Source organism: Acomys minous, assembly GCF_964271855.1.
Source record: "Acomys minous genome assembly, chromosome: 16".
In the NCBI taxonomy this organism is placed as follows: Eukaryota; Metazoa; Chordata; class Mammalia; order Rodentia; family Muridae; genus Acomys; species Acomys minous.
In genome coordinates this window covers 60,820,071-60,834,461 of record NC_140498.1, presented here as the reverse complement: position 1 = coordinate 60,834,461, position 14,391 = coordinate 60,820,071, and the positions used below count along the sequence as shown (strand labels likewise).

The following is a 14,391-nucleotide window of genomic DNA, read 5'->3' as shown; positions in this document are numbered from 1 at the left end:
AGACTACATAAGGAGGGGAAGCTAGGAGAAGGGCTGCCCAACACTAGGCTAGAGGTGGGGTTTGCCAACCATTACCTTGCAGTAAGTAGGGACTGAGTGATGCTAGGAGAACCTGACACCCTGGTTTCTATTGATTTGTTAAATAGGCACCCAGACTTTGTCTCAAGCTTTAAGACTTAACTGTAAGGAGAAATGAAAAGGTTGAAGTAACTTAAGGATAATCTATATCGTTATTTTAAAATTTGGAACAGGCTTTTGGGTCAAAATAATTCAGAGACTAAACATATGTAGTAGAGCACACCAAGATTTACTCCCATTTTTCTCTCACCTTGTACATTTTCAAATAGGAAAAATAACATTCTTGTCAGGTAAAGCTAGACTAGTGTGTGCATGTATTCTGGGTTGGTGGAACTAAACAAACTTCAGAAATTTGGTTTATAGAAATGAGTTCATTTCCTCAGGCATATTCTTGATTGCCTTGGTCTGTGACCCTCCAAAAATGGATAGTTGGACTTTTACTGATCATCTTAAATTGAATACCTGACTACTCATTGCTAATACCAATTACTGTCAAATGAGTAAACCTCTCACTTTTCTTCCTCCCCATCCATTTCTGTGCTGTGACTACATCACTTCCAAGTTGGTCAAGGAAAACTATTCTTACACAGGTCCACTTTATTTTTAACTCCCCCCCAGCCCCCCGACAATCCAAGGTAGATAGAGGACAATCATTCACTGGTGCCTCTTTCTTCTGAATTAATAGTTAGGGCCTTGCCTGTAAGGAAGTGAAGGACTGTCTTCAGGCAGTGGGAATCAGAGGATTAGGTGCTCAAAAAAGTCTTAACTACACAGCATGAAGAAAGGGTGACCTATAAATATGAAAGCCTCTGAGAAAAAGAATGAATATTTTAATTATTGGAAAACATTTGCATGAGCAGAAACAAATAAAAGATTAGAGCAGTGATACATAAAAAAGTGAATTGTAAAAACCATCAATTGACTTTTTAGAAAGATAAATATAATTTTAAAAACACATGGGTAGACTGATTTTGAAAAAGAGCAGAAACTTCTGTGGTAGAGAGAATGGCATAAATAAGACAGGGATTGACCTTGCCCCTATGTGCAATGTCAGCTGCTGAGATCTTTAACCTGACACACACAGCTACAGCCAATGGACCCTTAACTGAAATTGCAATAGTCACTGGCTTAGGCTAACCTATCCAAATGGTAACCAAACATCCAATCAGCTTTTATTCACCTGCATGAATTAATAAAGCTGGCAAGTTACAAATCCACATACCCTGCTAGAATCAGGTCCTTCTTCACAATGGGGACTTCTGCCTGTAGCTGAGTCTCAAATCTTAGTCTGTGATCTAGCTATTGTCTACCCCTTTTCACTGGGCATTTACTGCAGACCTTCTGGTCTGGTCTGAAAGCAGAAACTATGCTCCACATGTTACTGAAATGCTCAGTTGATTACATTACTCAAATGAGTAATTTTGTTTCTTTGTTTGTTTGTCTTATTTTTCAAGGCAGTGTTTCTCTGTGTAGCCTTGGCTGTCCTGAACTCACTTTGGAGACTATGCTGGCCTCGAACTCACAGAGATTCCCTGCCCCTGCCTCCTGTGCATTGGGATTAAAGGTGTGTGCCATGACCGCCAGGCCCCTACTGGGCAGCCACCCTGAGCTCACCAGGTCACAACTGCTGTATCTGTCTGTTCTCCCTTCAAAACGTTCAGGCATTTCCCTTCTTCTTTCTGGAATTAGGGTACATAGCTTGCAAAGCCTACCACTCAACTTGCAGTGGAGTATTCAATCTGCTCTACAACTGAAAGGGTACCCAAATATTCAAAATTAAGGAGAGTGTTTACTAAACAAAAGTTTTGTTTTTGTGGCTTTGTAAGGCCCTCTCTCTCAGCCAGCCTGGGATCGTGACGTAGGCAAGTTTGGGAAAATGACCCAAAAAGAATTGAAGGCCAGCTCAGCTTAAGATTCTAAGATCAAGGTGGGCAACCGAGGTAAACAATTTCAACTAAGGTAAACAATTACCATCTGCAAATTCTCTGGAAACTTCCCAACACCCCTCCCTGCAATAGCCAATAACATTTAGACAAGCACCCTTAGCGACCACCAGAGCCAATCCTAACATAGGGCAAGTAGCCCCTCCTAACCCTTGCGGTTTTAGCCTTTAAAAAGTCAGTAATAGTGACTCGGGGTGTGCCTCCTCCCTCCCCAAGGAGTGAGGCCCCCTGATACGCGTCAGCAATAAACCTTGTGCCTTTGCATCAACACTGTGGTTCTTCTCCAGTGGCCTCTCGCGACGACCCCCCCCCCACCCGAGTGGACTCTAGGGTCCAACAGCTTTTCTTCTGTTTCTCCAGATTAACTTCCTTTACTTTCCAACTGCTCTTCCTACTAAACTTAGCAACGTTACTGCAAATATATTAGGAACATGACCCTTATTATGACTATTTGTTTATTAGAAGGTTAATGTGTATATCTTCTGCAGTATCTAAGTAGTATGAGACTAAAGAGATTAGCAGTTCTACAATCTACCTCACTATGGTTCATATGGTGATATTTGTTATTACATTGTTTTCTTATCTTCTTTCTTAGAGAAATGACTTACAAAAATAAACCAGATAGCTGATTTTGAGGTACACGTCTTTGTCAGATTTTAATAATCATCAATACAGTTCAAACAGTGCATATTTACACTCTTGCTTCTCTTTAGAACTTAAAGGATGCACTAAAAGTAATTCAGAGGCATATTTGTATCAACTTGCACATGAAAATTACCTTCTAGATCTTGTAGATCTGTGAAGATTCTCTTCAATGTTATGGGCTTCCCAAGTGTAACCTAAAATACAGGACCAGGAAATGCATGATATATTATTGGAAATTAGGCAAAAATCAAGTTACCCTTCAGTTAACCTCAGACATCTGGCTGATTTACTCATCTCATTCATCCTCATTTTCAGTTGGCATTACAATAACAAATAACAGCAACAGAGAAACAGTTATCACTAGATTTTAAAAAGCAACATAAAATTCACAGTCCTACCTATGGCAGTGAGGTTCCTGTAGGTCTCCAGCATCACCTCTCTGTAGAGACTCTTCTGGGCAGGATCCAGCAAAGCCCACTCTTCCACAGTGAATTTCACATTCACATCATCATAGGTCACTGCATCCTATAATATCTCACACATGTGTGCAAGAGAAAGCATGATAGTGATGACAGTGTAGCTGGATCCTTTACTGACAATATATTCATATAATTCTGTGGCTTCCTCCATTTATTTCCTGATACAGATGTTCTAATGTAACCAAGTCATTTTATAAGGATCCTGAATACAGAGGTCCACATCTGTCATTCCTCATCCCTTGAATAGGATATAGCCTTGCAAGATAAATGCCAATTATCAGAGAGGGATGGGGAGGTAGAGAAACAGTTTAGTAGTACTGGGCTCATGTCAGAGAAACTGGATAACAATTACTAGTGATAAAATTGATTTTTAAACTGAGTGTATTTTTCATGCTGTTAATCTCAGGAGTCAGGAAGCTGAGACAGGAGTATCTCATGATTTGATTGCCAGCCACGTCTATGCAATGAATTCCAGGACAGCAAGAGGTACAAATTGTGGTTCTCCTCTCCCTTGGGCAGTGGGGTTTGGCCACCATCCCACCAAGGCAAGAGGATCAGAAGACAAGAGGTAGGGCCTGGATGGCCGAAGGAACAATGGCGATTAAATACTCGGGCAACCACTTCAGGAGCTAGGTCAACACAGTCAGCGAGAACAAAGGCTATATAGATCTTCAGGAGTGGGTGAGGAGCTTCCACAATAGGTGTACAGAATTGGTTGAAAGCAGGCACTTTTAGGATGCTTATTTTACATTTGGCAATAGGCTCCTATCATATGAACAGGAACACAGTGCCTAATTATCCAATAGGTGCAGGGAGGGGAGAGCTAGCAGGGAGCTTTGTCAAGGGCCATATATCAAATATGATTGGGGCATCTATGTGTAAACACACTCTCTAGATGGAGTAAGGCAGGGAGGTGGAGGCCCTGCTGGAGAGAGGGAGACCTGCACCTCACACCGACTTCAGAAAGGCTATCTGGACTGGGAGGACTGCAGCCTCAAACAGCAGGGCCCTTCCAACACATAATAAGACCCTGAATCCTGTGTAGAACACAACCAAAAAAAAAAAATAGATAAAAGAACTATCTGGTCTTTACTGAAGTTCCTACAAAGTATCAGGCATTCACTCCAGGTCTGTATCATCTTCCAGAAACTTGAAGTGCCACAATTTAAACGGTACCATAATAAGATCTTACTAATAGAAAAATAGAAATTGTATGTTTTAGAAGTTAAAAATGGAGAGAGGAAAATATTAGCAATATTGATGTCGATAATAAATGAGCAACATAGGGCAGGAGAGGTAGAATTGCAGACAACTACAATCCAGTGACTCAGAAAGCTCATGTAGTTTAATGTCAGGAACACATGCTATCCTGAGGACTAAAATATATTCTCTTCCAACTTTACAATTCAAGATGTGGATGAAAATATGCACAACAGCACATTTACATGCAAGCATACATGCAAATACTACATCCCAAGCCCATCAGCTCACAATATAAAGAGAAAACAAGCTAGGCATTTTGTGCCACATCAAATCTCAGCACTGTTTAGCCAGAGTAAGATGGGTCACTAAGGTAAAAGTCGGCTTGGTATAGTAGCCTACTTTCAGGACCGCAGGAGCAACACAGAAAAACATTTTCTTCAAATTCAAATTCGAAAACGAAAAAAAAAAGTAGTTAAAATAAAAACTAATTCAAACTATAAATACAGTTAGCTAGCAAAAAAGCCTAGCATTGAATAGCTTCTACTGCATCTTCTATGAAATAGGGATGGAGTGTATACTAACGAAGGCAAGACAGCACGAGAAGGAAGCTGACTGGTCAGTTCCAACCACAACACAGGAGACACAGGAACAGGAAAAGGGTTGAGTCTATAGACACTCAAATCCCATTCTCACTGAAAAATCTAGAAAGGCTCCTCTTAGAAAACCTTCCATAATACTCCCCAAAGAATGCCACAAATGGGAAACAAGTGCTCAAAGACATCATTCTACCCGAGAGATTTTTTTTAATTTGGTCATCCCACGATGATAATATATTTAGTCTAAATTCAATGATCCTAATGGTCTGCAACAGCACATACATTGTTCAAATGTCCAAAGATTCTTTGGACATTCAAGGCAATCTGTTGACTCCCACATTTTGTAAAATCAGAAAACAAATTATATCCTTCCAACATACAATGGCACAGAAAACTTTCCCATTCCAATAGAAAGGAATGTGTACATAGTGAGAGAAGAATGGACCAAGGCAGGAAACCCAACAGAGCAAACACCAACTCCTGCTGCTCTTTTCAGAGACATAGGGCTTTGGTTTCAAAGGACTTAGATGGCCCTATCCCTGCAAGATCTCACATATTTCTCAATTAGGTTCCTTCCCATTCCTATGTGCATCTTCCCTGGGCAGCTTTCTCATAGCTTAGGTATCTGAACCTCTTGTCCTATCAAAATGCAACTCAGGCTTCACACTGAAAACTTCATGCTATAAATCTCACAGTATTCTCACTTTGCCAAACACAAATAGCTGGAATAGAGCTGAACTAAAACCACAGAGGAGGGATCCAGGACATGAAAGGTTACATAATTTTTGTTTCCGGAACCAGCATATATAGATGATAGTACAAGTTTGGCTTCTAATTTGGAATGAATCCTTTTCAAGTTGGGTCACAGGTGTAGAAGCTTTTATAGGAAGTTCCTTCCTGGGTCTAGAAATCACTTTGCCTACTGCTTCCATTAGGTTTAGCCTGAGGGAGCATTACACTTAGGCCACTTTCTTGGGTTTAAGAAACAGAACAAAGGGATTCTTTTGAATGATGATAATATCCTCAAAATCCCTGCATCTGTTTCATCATGTGACTGCCATCTGAAACTACCTAGTGCTCTTTCTCTCTACACCACAGACTTTGCATTTATTTCTACACCTCCTGTTGATTTTTTTCACTGTAGTCCTGAAGAAGTCACTAGCAATAACCACCCAAATGATTCAATATTCCATCTAAGAAATCTGGCCTTTATTCATAAATTGTGCCCTATTCAATTCCTCTAGGCATAGGCAGAATAAAAAGTTCTGGGCCAAAATATCACACAAATGAGATCTAGATTAATTTTTTCATGGAGTACATTTTACAGTGAAATCCCATGACCTCAACAGCCTCTGCCTGTAATACTCTCAACACTCTCTGCATTACTCTCTTCCAGGACCTACAAAACCAGCTGAGTAATCTCTTTTTGTACAGCTCTCTATGCCTTTTGTTATTCATGTCCTTACTTTTCCACCTTCCTCCAAAAGAGAATATTCCAGGTTGTATCCAGCATTAAAATAACTTGTTGTGCACCATTTAAATAAATTTCTCCTTACTACTTGGCTGTTGTGACTAAATCCTCTAACCAAAAGCATCTTAGGTCTGAATAGGTTTACATGTTTGGTCCTGTCAGATCACACTCCATCATTTTTGGAACTACAGGCAGAATCTCAAGCAGGAAAAATGAAGCCAAAACAATTAATAAACATTGTTTCCTGGCTTGGTCTCTTGCTTTGTCACTGTCTGATGCTCAGCTAATTCTCTTATCCAGTGAGTCACACCTACTTGGGGATATTTTCAACCTCAATGGAAAAGCGTCCCCACAGCAGTCAACAATCACCACAATCTCTAACAAACATAGCAACCAGCCATTCTGATGAGGCCACACCATCACTTGAGGCTCAGAAATGTCCAGTACCCAAATCCATTTGAACACAGACACAATAAAACATGAGAAGGCTTTAAACACTCAAATAAACTTGTTAACCACATCAGTCATTTAAGTAGCAAGACACCAAACACTGATGATTGCACTAACTGGGAAATGCAGATTTGCTAAGAAATGAGAAGAAACAGGTCTTTAGGAGCAAGAAGACAAAACTAAAACTGTTTCTCCACAGAAAGTCCCCCAAATTAGGAACTTATAACATATTAAAATTTCAGAAGACAACAATTGGGGAAGCTCTATCATTCTCTAGAGAAACAGCAATATAAGTAGATTATACACACAGAGGAAGTTCAGCAGGTTACCAAGAAGAGACTTGATACCCTATGAACATATACAGGGGGAGGTAATCCCCCTCAGGAACAGTCATAGGGGAGGGAATAAGGGGAAAATGGGAGGGAGGGAAGAATGGGAGGGTACAAGGGATGGGATAACCATTGAGATGTAACAAGAATAAATTAATAAAGTAAAAAAAAAAGTAGATTATAATTACTAAAATCACACAACATAGATGGCACCACTGATTAAAGAGGCACAAAGGACAATGTTGAAATATAACAATGTCCTTTAAACAAGAACTACAGGATTACTGTCAACTCAAATCAAAGAAGTCTCTGTCCAGCACTCCCCCTGTGCTGGTTCTTCTTGCCAACTCAAATGGCAGAGAAAACCTTCCTTGCCATGAGCTCCCTTTGTAAACTTTGTAAGCTTTGTAGACTTGGCAGGAACTGTCCAGGACCCTGCCTGAGGAGTTCTAGCAGCCAAACCCTGCTGCTTCAAGTTTTACCCCTTTGCCCCACTCTATAACTTTCCCCCGGACACCCCTCTTCTGGTCTTCAGCTTCTCTGAGGGCCATCGCTTGTGGCACTCCCCATCCATTTCTGTGCCTTGACTACATCACTTCAAAGTTGGTCAGGGAAAACAATTCTTACACAGGTCCACTTTATTTGTAACTCCCCCCGCAAATCCAAAAGGATAGAGCACAATCATTTATTGGTGCCTCTTTCTCCTGAGTTCCCAGTTAGGGCCTTGCCTGTAAGGAAGTGAAGGAGTGTCTTCCAGGCGCTGGGAATCAGAGAATTAGGTGCTCAAAAAAGTCTTAACTACACAGCATGAAGAAAGGGTGAGCTACAGGTGATGTTGCTCTAAACAGAAATGAATATGAAAGCCTCTGAGAAAAAGAATGAATATTTTAATTACTGGGAAACATTGGCATGAGCAGAAACAAATAAATGATTAGAGCAGTGATGCATAAAAAAGTGAATTCTAAAAATACCATCAATTGACTTTTTAGAAAGATAAATGTAATTTGAAAAACACATAGGTAGACTGATTCTGAAAAAGAGCAGAAACTTCTCTGGTAGAGGGAGTGGCATTAATAAGACAGGGATTGACCTTGCCCCTATGTGCAATGTTAGCTGCTGAGATCTGCAGCCTGACACAAACAGCAACAGCCAATGGGCCCTTAACTGAAATTGCAAGATTTACTGGCTCCAACTAACCTAACCAAATGGTAAGCAAACATCTGATCTGCTTTTATTCACATGCATGAATTAATACATGATGGGAAATTACAAATTCTGACACCATGCTAGAATCAGGTCTTTCTTCACAATGGGGACCCCTGGAGCTGAATGTCTCAATCATTAGTCTGTGATCTAGCCATGGTCTACCCAGTTTCACTGGGCACTTTCTACAGACCTCCTCTTCCAGTCTGACAGCAGAAGCCATGCTGCACATGTTTCTAAAATGGCCAGTTCATCACATTACTCAAATGAGTAATTTTGTGTGTCTGTGTTTTCGAGACTGTCCTAGACTCACTTTGTAGACCAGGCTGGCCTTTAACTCACAGGGATCCACCTGCTTCTGCCTCTTAAGTGCTGGGATTAAAGGGGTGGCCACCAAGCTCAGCTTCAAATGAGTAATTTTAAAACACTGTTGTGGTATAGTCTTTTATCTAGGGAATTTAGAATTTTTCATCAAGAGGAAAACAAGGTCACTGCCCTGGGGAGCAACAGGTTGGTATCCAAGCCACCTGAGTCAACAGAGTTGGTCTCAGAAACATTTTCCAAAAGGTTGAAAATACAGCTGCCCTAGAATTATCATGCCTTTTCAGGAAGAAATCACTCTACACACAATTGAAAGATTACTTTTAAAAATCTGTTAATGACAGCATGCATCCAGTTCTGGCTAATGCTGCCAACAGATTTGGCATTCCACATAAGCTCTTATGTCTTTTCAGTTCAGGCCCCAGGTTATATTTGGAACAATTTCAATATGGTCTGAGACTGCAAGTCTGGCCACTTAGACTGATGAGGGATTACACAGCAAATACAATCCCTGAATCATTTCTGAAATACATGAGTGCCCTGAAAAAGCAGCTCATTCTTCAGTGACAGGGTCCAGAGTTGGAGGTCCCACAAGATGAGAAGATTAAAGTAGAAGGTAGAAAGTAGAAGAGCTGAGGTGGGGAGGACTTGCACAAGCTATGACTTATGCCAAGTAAGCTTCTCAAGAATAGCATCTTGTGTCCTACATCCATGGAGCAAATGGACCATATGTGAGGCTTCTATGAAGTCATCAGAAATTTATCATACCATAGCACAAACACGGAACAAGTCTTATAAAACAAAACTGCACATCAGGAACACAGGTCTCTCACAAACTACTGACCAAGCCCAGAGTGGATTTGGGACTGATCAACCCAAGCCTGTATGGTAGAATCAGTTAGGTTTTCAGGAGCTGAAGACCCCTCACCCCAAGGACAATGGACCCAGATCAATGCCAGCTCTCCCAAGCATATTCCTGGCTTTGGAGAAGGAGCCCTATTTTATCCTCAGTACATCCCTGCCTTACAGGAAGCTCACAGGCCTAGGCCACAGGCTGTTTCTGTCTCTGTCAAATATTTTCTTAGGTTTGCGAAACAGCTGTGCAAAACTATGCTTTTCTCAAGAAGAAAACTGGACCTTTGTGCCACATCAGGCCTTAATGTTCGCTGTGACACTGTAATGCCCCATTGAGGAATTTATTAGAGGCCTGTTCTTTTGAAGATGAAGATGGGCCGAGTGGCTGGTTTTAAATCAAAGTTGTCTCCTCTGCTATGACTTGGATCCAAATGTGTTGACAATCCTGGTGAATCAACACGTGTGCCCTAGCATCCTAATCTCTAACAGGCTAACTTCTCTGTGAGGTGTTTTAGATGCTGTTCTTCCTCAGCCAATTCTACTTGCTGTCATTGGTAAATACTGGACAATATCAATTATCATCTTGTACATCACGGCTTAATACTGAAGGTTAACCAACACATGAGATGACATTTACAACCTCCACAAAATTATATGTGAGTATATACACACATATATACACACACACATACACACACACACACACACACACACACACACACACACAGACACACATATATATATATTGTTTGTTTCTTTCTTTCCAGGCATTACTTCTCTGTTTTAGCCTTGGCTGCCAGGGACTCACATTGCAGACCAGGCTGGCCTTAAACTCACAACGAGCCACCTGCCTCCTGAGTGCTGGGATTTGGGGCGATGGCCATAATGCCGGGCTTCCAAATATATCTTAGACCTAAATGTTACATGCTAAGAACAGATTTTTAGAAGAGATTAGAGAAACTCGGGGTCTGAGTTTGTAATCCTGCCAAGGATGTTTCTACTCACAAGCCCCTGCTCCCAATGCTTTGTGTAGATGTAATCTACACAGTGCAGGTAGTCAGAGACCATCACCAAGTCCAGAAAATTACTAAGACCGAAAAGGACCTCACAGGTGGCCACTTTTGGTGCTGCTTATGTCGCAGCCCCAGGGAAGACCCACTACACCAGTTTCCTCTGCTCAGCTGCCTGTTCCTCCCTACTGTGAGCAGTGACTCTGCACTTACCATATTGTGTCTTCTGACCTTGCCTGAGCTCTCCTCACAGCACCCAGCAAAAACACTCAGAGCATATCGCACATGGCCACTCAAGTCCGCTCCAGTACAGAGAGGAACTTACAGCATGGTACCCAGAAGAACACTCTTTCTCTCTTTCCAGGAGTCCCTGGTTGGCCATTGAGTCTTGAGTGACAGGAGCACTTCCCTATGGCTAGAGTGTGCTGAAGGGAAACAGCACAGTATTCCTGGAACAGGCTTCCATTATGGGACCAGATTATTTATTTATTCATTTATTTTATGTGGGGAGATTTGCATTTCAGTAGCACTCCTACCTGTTCTCCAAGACCCTGCATTTCTACCTTTGCACTCACTCCAGGGGAGAACCAGCCTCTCAGGCCTCCTGAGCTCAGATGCTTGCCCCTCCTCCCTTTGCCCCTGAGCTCACCAGGTCCCAACTTCTGAGCTTGCCTGAGGTCCCAGCAAAACCCTCAGGCACTTTCCTTTTTCCTGGAATCAGGGTGCACAGCTTGCAAAGCCATTACTCATTCTGAAGTGGAGTTATCAGTCTGTCCCATAAAAGATTCCAAATTAAAGAGAGTTTAGGAAACAACATTTTTGTGTTGTGGCTTCATGCTATGGTCAGGTAAACTGCAGCTACCTTTCACCTGATAGATATGAAACAAACCTGGGAGGAAAGCAGGAAAGAGATGATAATCATTTTAGAGCACTGTAGTTAATCAACACATCATCCTCAGTGGAAAGGTGATTAAAAAGAAAACAAAAACCCACAGTTGTGCTAGGGCTGCGGGTGGGGGTGGCAGGTAGAGGGTGGAGTGGAGGTGGGAAGGGAGGGGGCATGGGGGATGAGGGTGTCTTCTCCAGCGAGGAGAGAAGAGTCAGTGGGTCTCTGCTGAGCACAGGGCTCTTAGATGAGAGAGGGAATCAGCAAGGATAGGGAGTGAGCCAGGCATGATGTTCAGGTGACAGACTAGCAATCATGCTGCTTCCCTGCTGTGACACACAGGCTACCAGGTGATTTATTTATACAAGTTTCAGACAGCATGCCAGTAACCCCAGCATTTGAGGCCAATTCATATCCTTGAATATATATAAATTTTGTGGCCACGCCTTACATCAACCTCTCCCCATACCCATTAATCCTAGTTAGAGTCCTGTTTTGGCAGAATGCATGTCTTTTCTTTGTTTGTTTGTTTTGTTTTTGTTGTTGTTGTTGTTGTTTTTCAAGACAGGGTTTCTCTGTGTAGCCTTCGCTGTCCTGGACTAACTTTGTAGACCAGGTTGGCCTCGAACTCACAGCGATTCGCCTGCTTCTGCCTCCCAAGTGCTGGGATTAAAGGCGTGCGTCACCAAGCCCGGACTCAGAATGCATGTCTTTGTACCCCATTCAGGATTGGTGGCCAGGGAGGCCAGTAGTTGGTGTCAGAACGCCTGGGACTAGAGCCAAAGATAGTAATGAAGATGCTCTATGAATTTCCAGAAGCTCTATGGTAGCCAACAACCTGCTGTAATTTCTGCACCAGGACATCTGAGAGCTTCTTGGCCTTTGCAGGCACTGTGGACAAATATATACAGACAAACGCCTGTAATCATAAATGAAAAACAAGGTTTAAAAAAAAAAAAGGACGGAATTCTCTACAGTGATGTCAGAGGCCTCAGTCAGAACAGCCAGGGCTAGTAAAAATGAACTCTTTCGGGTCCTCCATGAAAGCAAGTGTTTCCTTCTTTTTATAATTTGTATATGTTCCTGCATGATTTTTACCCAACAGTGGCCTCAGATGTCTCTGTCTTTACATTGCGACCATCTTTAGACGTGGATGTGCTAGTTGAGCATGAGTAGGAATAGGCAGAACTCTATATGAACTTGTCCAGACTCACGATACAGTACCCCATGCTTTCTTTTTGGAGAGAGTTTTCTGAAATAAGGCTTTCGAACTGGAAAGACCTTTCTCTAATGTGGATCTTTTGAGATGATAATATTGATCTTAAATCAAGGCCATGCTATGGGTGTCAACCCACATATAAAGAAGATATTATAGAAGGAAGCTTTCTTTCTTTGCCTGTTTTCATTAGTCTAGGCTAGGAAATTTTCATTTCTTTAGTGTCTTTACATCCTAATTTTTGGACTTCTGGAGTATACTCACCACCAGATAAGACATCCAGCCTCATGGATCAAACAAGTTCTGGAGTCTTTACGTTTCTTTTGGTAGATAGCCAAGGTTGAACTAGATGGACCACAGTTGTGAGACATTCACAAAATTTACTTTCAAAATACACAGAATGAGATCCACTCTACCAGTTATGCTCATGTTGAGAACTTTGACTAATAAAACTGTGTTTTTCATCTGCCCACTGTGGAAGATGTGCTGGGTAGCAGTAGTATTTTTGTTGTCGTTTGGTTTTTTGTTTGTTTTACAAGAGAGGGCCTCTCTATGTATCCTTGACTGTCCTGGACTCCCTTTGTAGACCAAGCTGGCCTCGAATTCACAGCAATCTGCCTGCCTCTGCCTCCCAAGTGCTGGGATTAAAGGCATATGCCACCACTGCCCAGCAGCAATACTGTTTGTAAAAGCATTATGCCCTGATCCACTTCTATTTAAGTATTTACTTACCTTCAAGACTACACTTTTATAATTATTAATTTGTTAAGAGCTTAATTTGATTTTAGCAGAAGGAAACCCCTAAAGTAATGGAACCATCATTGAGTTTTTGGCAAGAGAAAGACATATCATTTTGTTTGTGGTCTGCTTCCTGCTAAAACTGCTTCCTCTCTCTGTACAAATGCCTCTTAAGTAGCTTCCCTGGGCTTTCTCTAGTGGGAGTTGGCCATATCCTATTCTACCACATCTTCTCTGATTCATCACCTCTTCTTCCACACAATCATATCATTATCAAGCCTGGGTGCTGCTTCCTTCTTTAAATTAACTTAACCTTCAATTAGGATGAAAGGACTATGTCACCATACCTGGATCTAAGCTTTTCTCTACTTGATACCTGCTCTATACCAGGCTGGCCTTAGACCCAAATCTGTTTGCTTCTGTCTCCTGGATTACAGGCATGTTTTGTATTACAACTGGATCACACAGACGTAGAAGACCTTTGGATGTGATCTCTTGCCTGCCGGGTTACATAAGTCTAAGAAAGTCTTTGCACGTGATCTCTTACGAGGACAGCCATGTTCTGAATTAACACTCTTCTGCAGAAGGGGACATCCCTGGGAAAGGAGGGGTCCTTGGAATCTATGGGGGTGAATCTAGCTGAGACACTCAAATCTCATCCCTAAAAAGACATCTAGGTAAACTCCTACTACAAAAGCTCCCCTAAGAGAGCCAATTTAAAAAAAAAAAAAGAAGAAGAAGATAAGTATTTTAAAAAATGAAACTAACTAGAGTCATTCTGATTTGACCAATTAAATTGTGATATTGGTCATTATTGACCCACCGTGAAAATGCATTATAAACAACTTCAATGATCCTAACAGTCTGCAATAGCTCATCCACTATTCAAGAGTACAAAGACTCTTCGGACACTCCAGAAAATCTTTTGATAGCTATATTTTCTAAAATTTGGAAACAGGTTATATCTT

The 14,391-nt window shown here is 41.5% G+C and overlaps 2 protein-coding genes across 7 annotated transcripts in view; one reads left to right on the top strand and one right to left on the bottom strand.

Moving 5' to 3' along the window:
• Positions 1-14,391, bottom strand: part of LOC311587536 (uncharacterized protein) — a 304,514-nt gene that overhangs the window by 192,322 nt on the left and 97,801 nt on the right. The window lies entirely within an intron of this gene.
• LOC311587538 (uncharacterized protein) overlaps positions 1-14,391 on the top strand; it is a 106,346-nt gene that overhangs the window by 71,446 nt on the left and 20,509 nt on the right. The gene's annotated exons all lie outside the window — the stretch shown is intronic.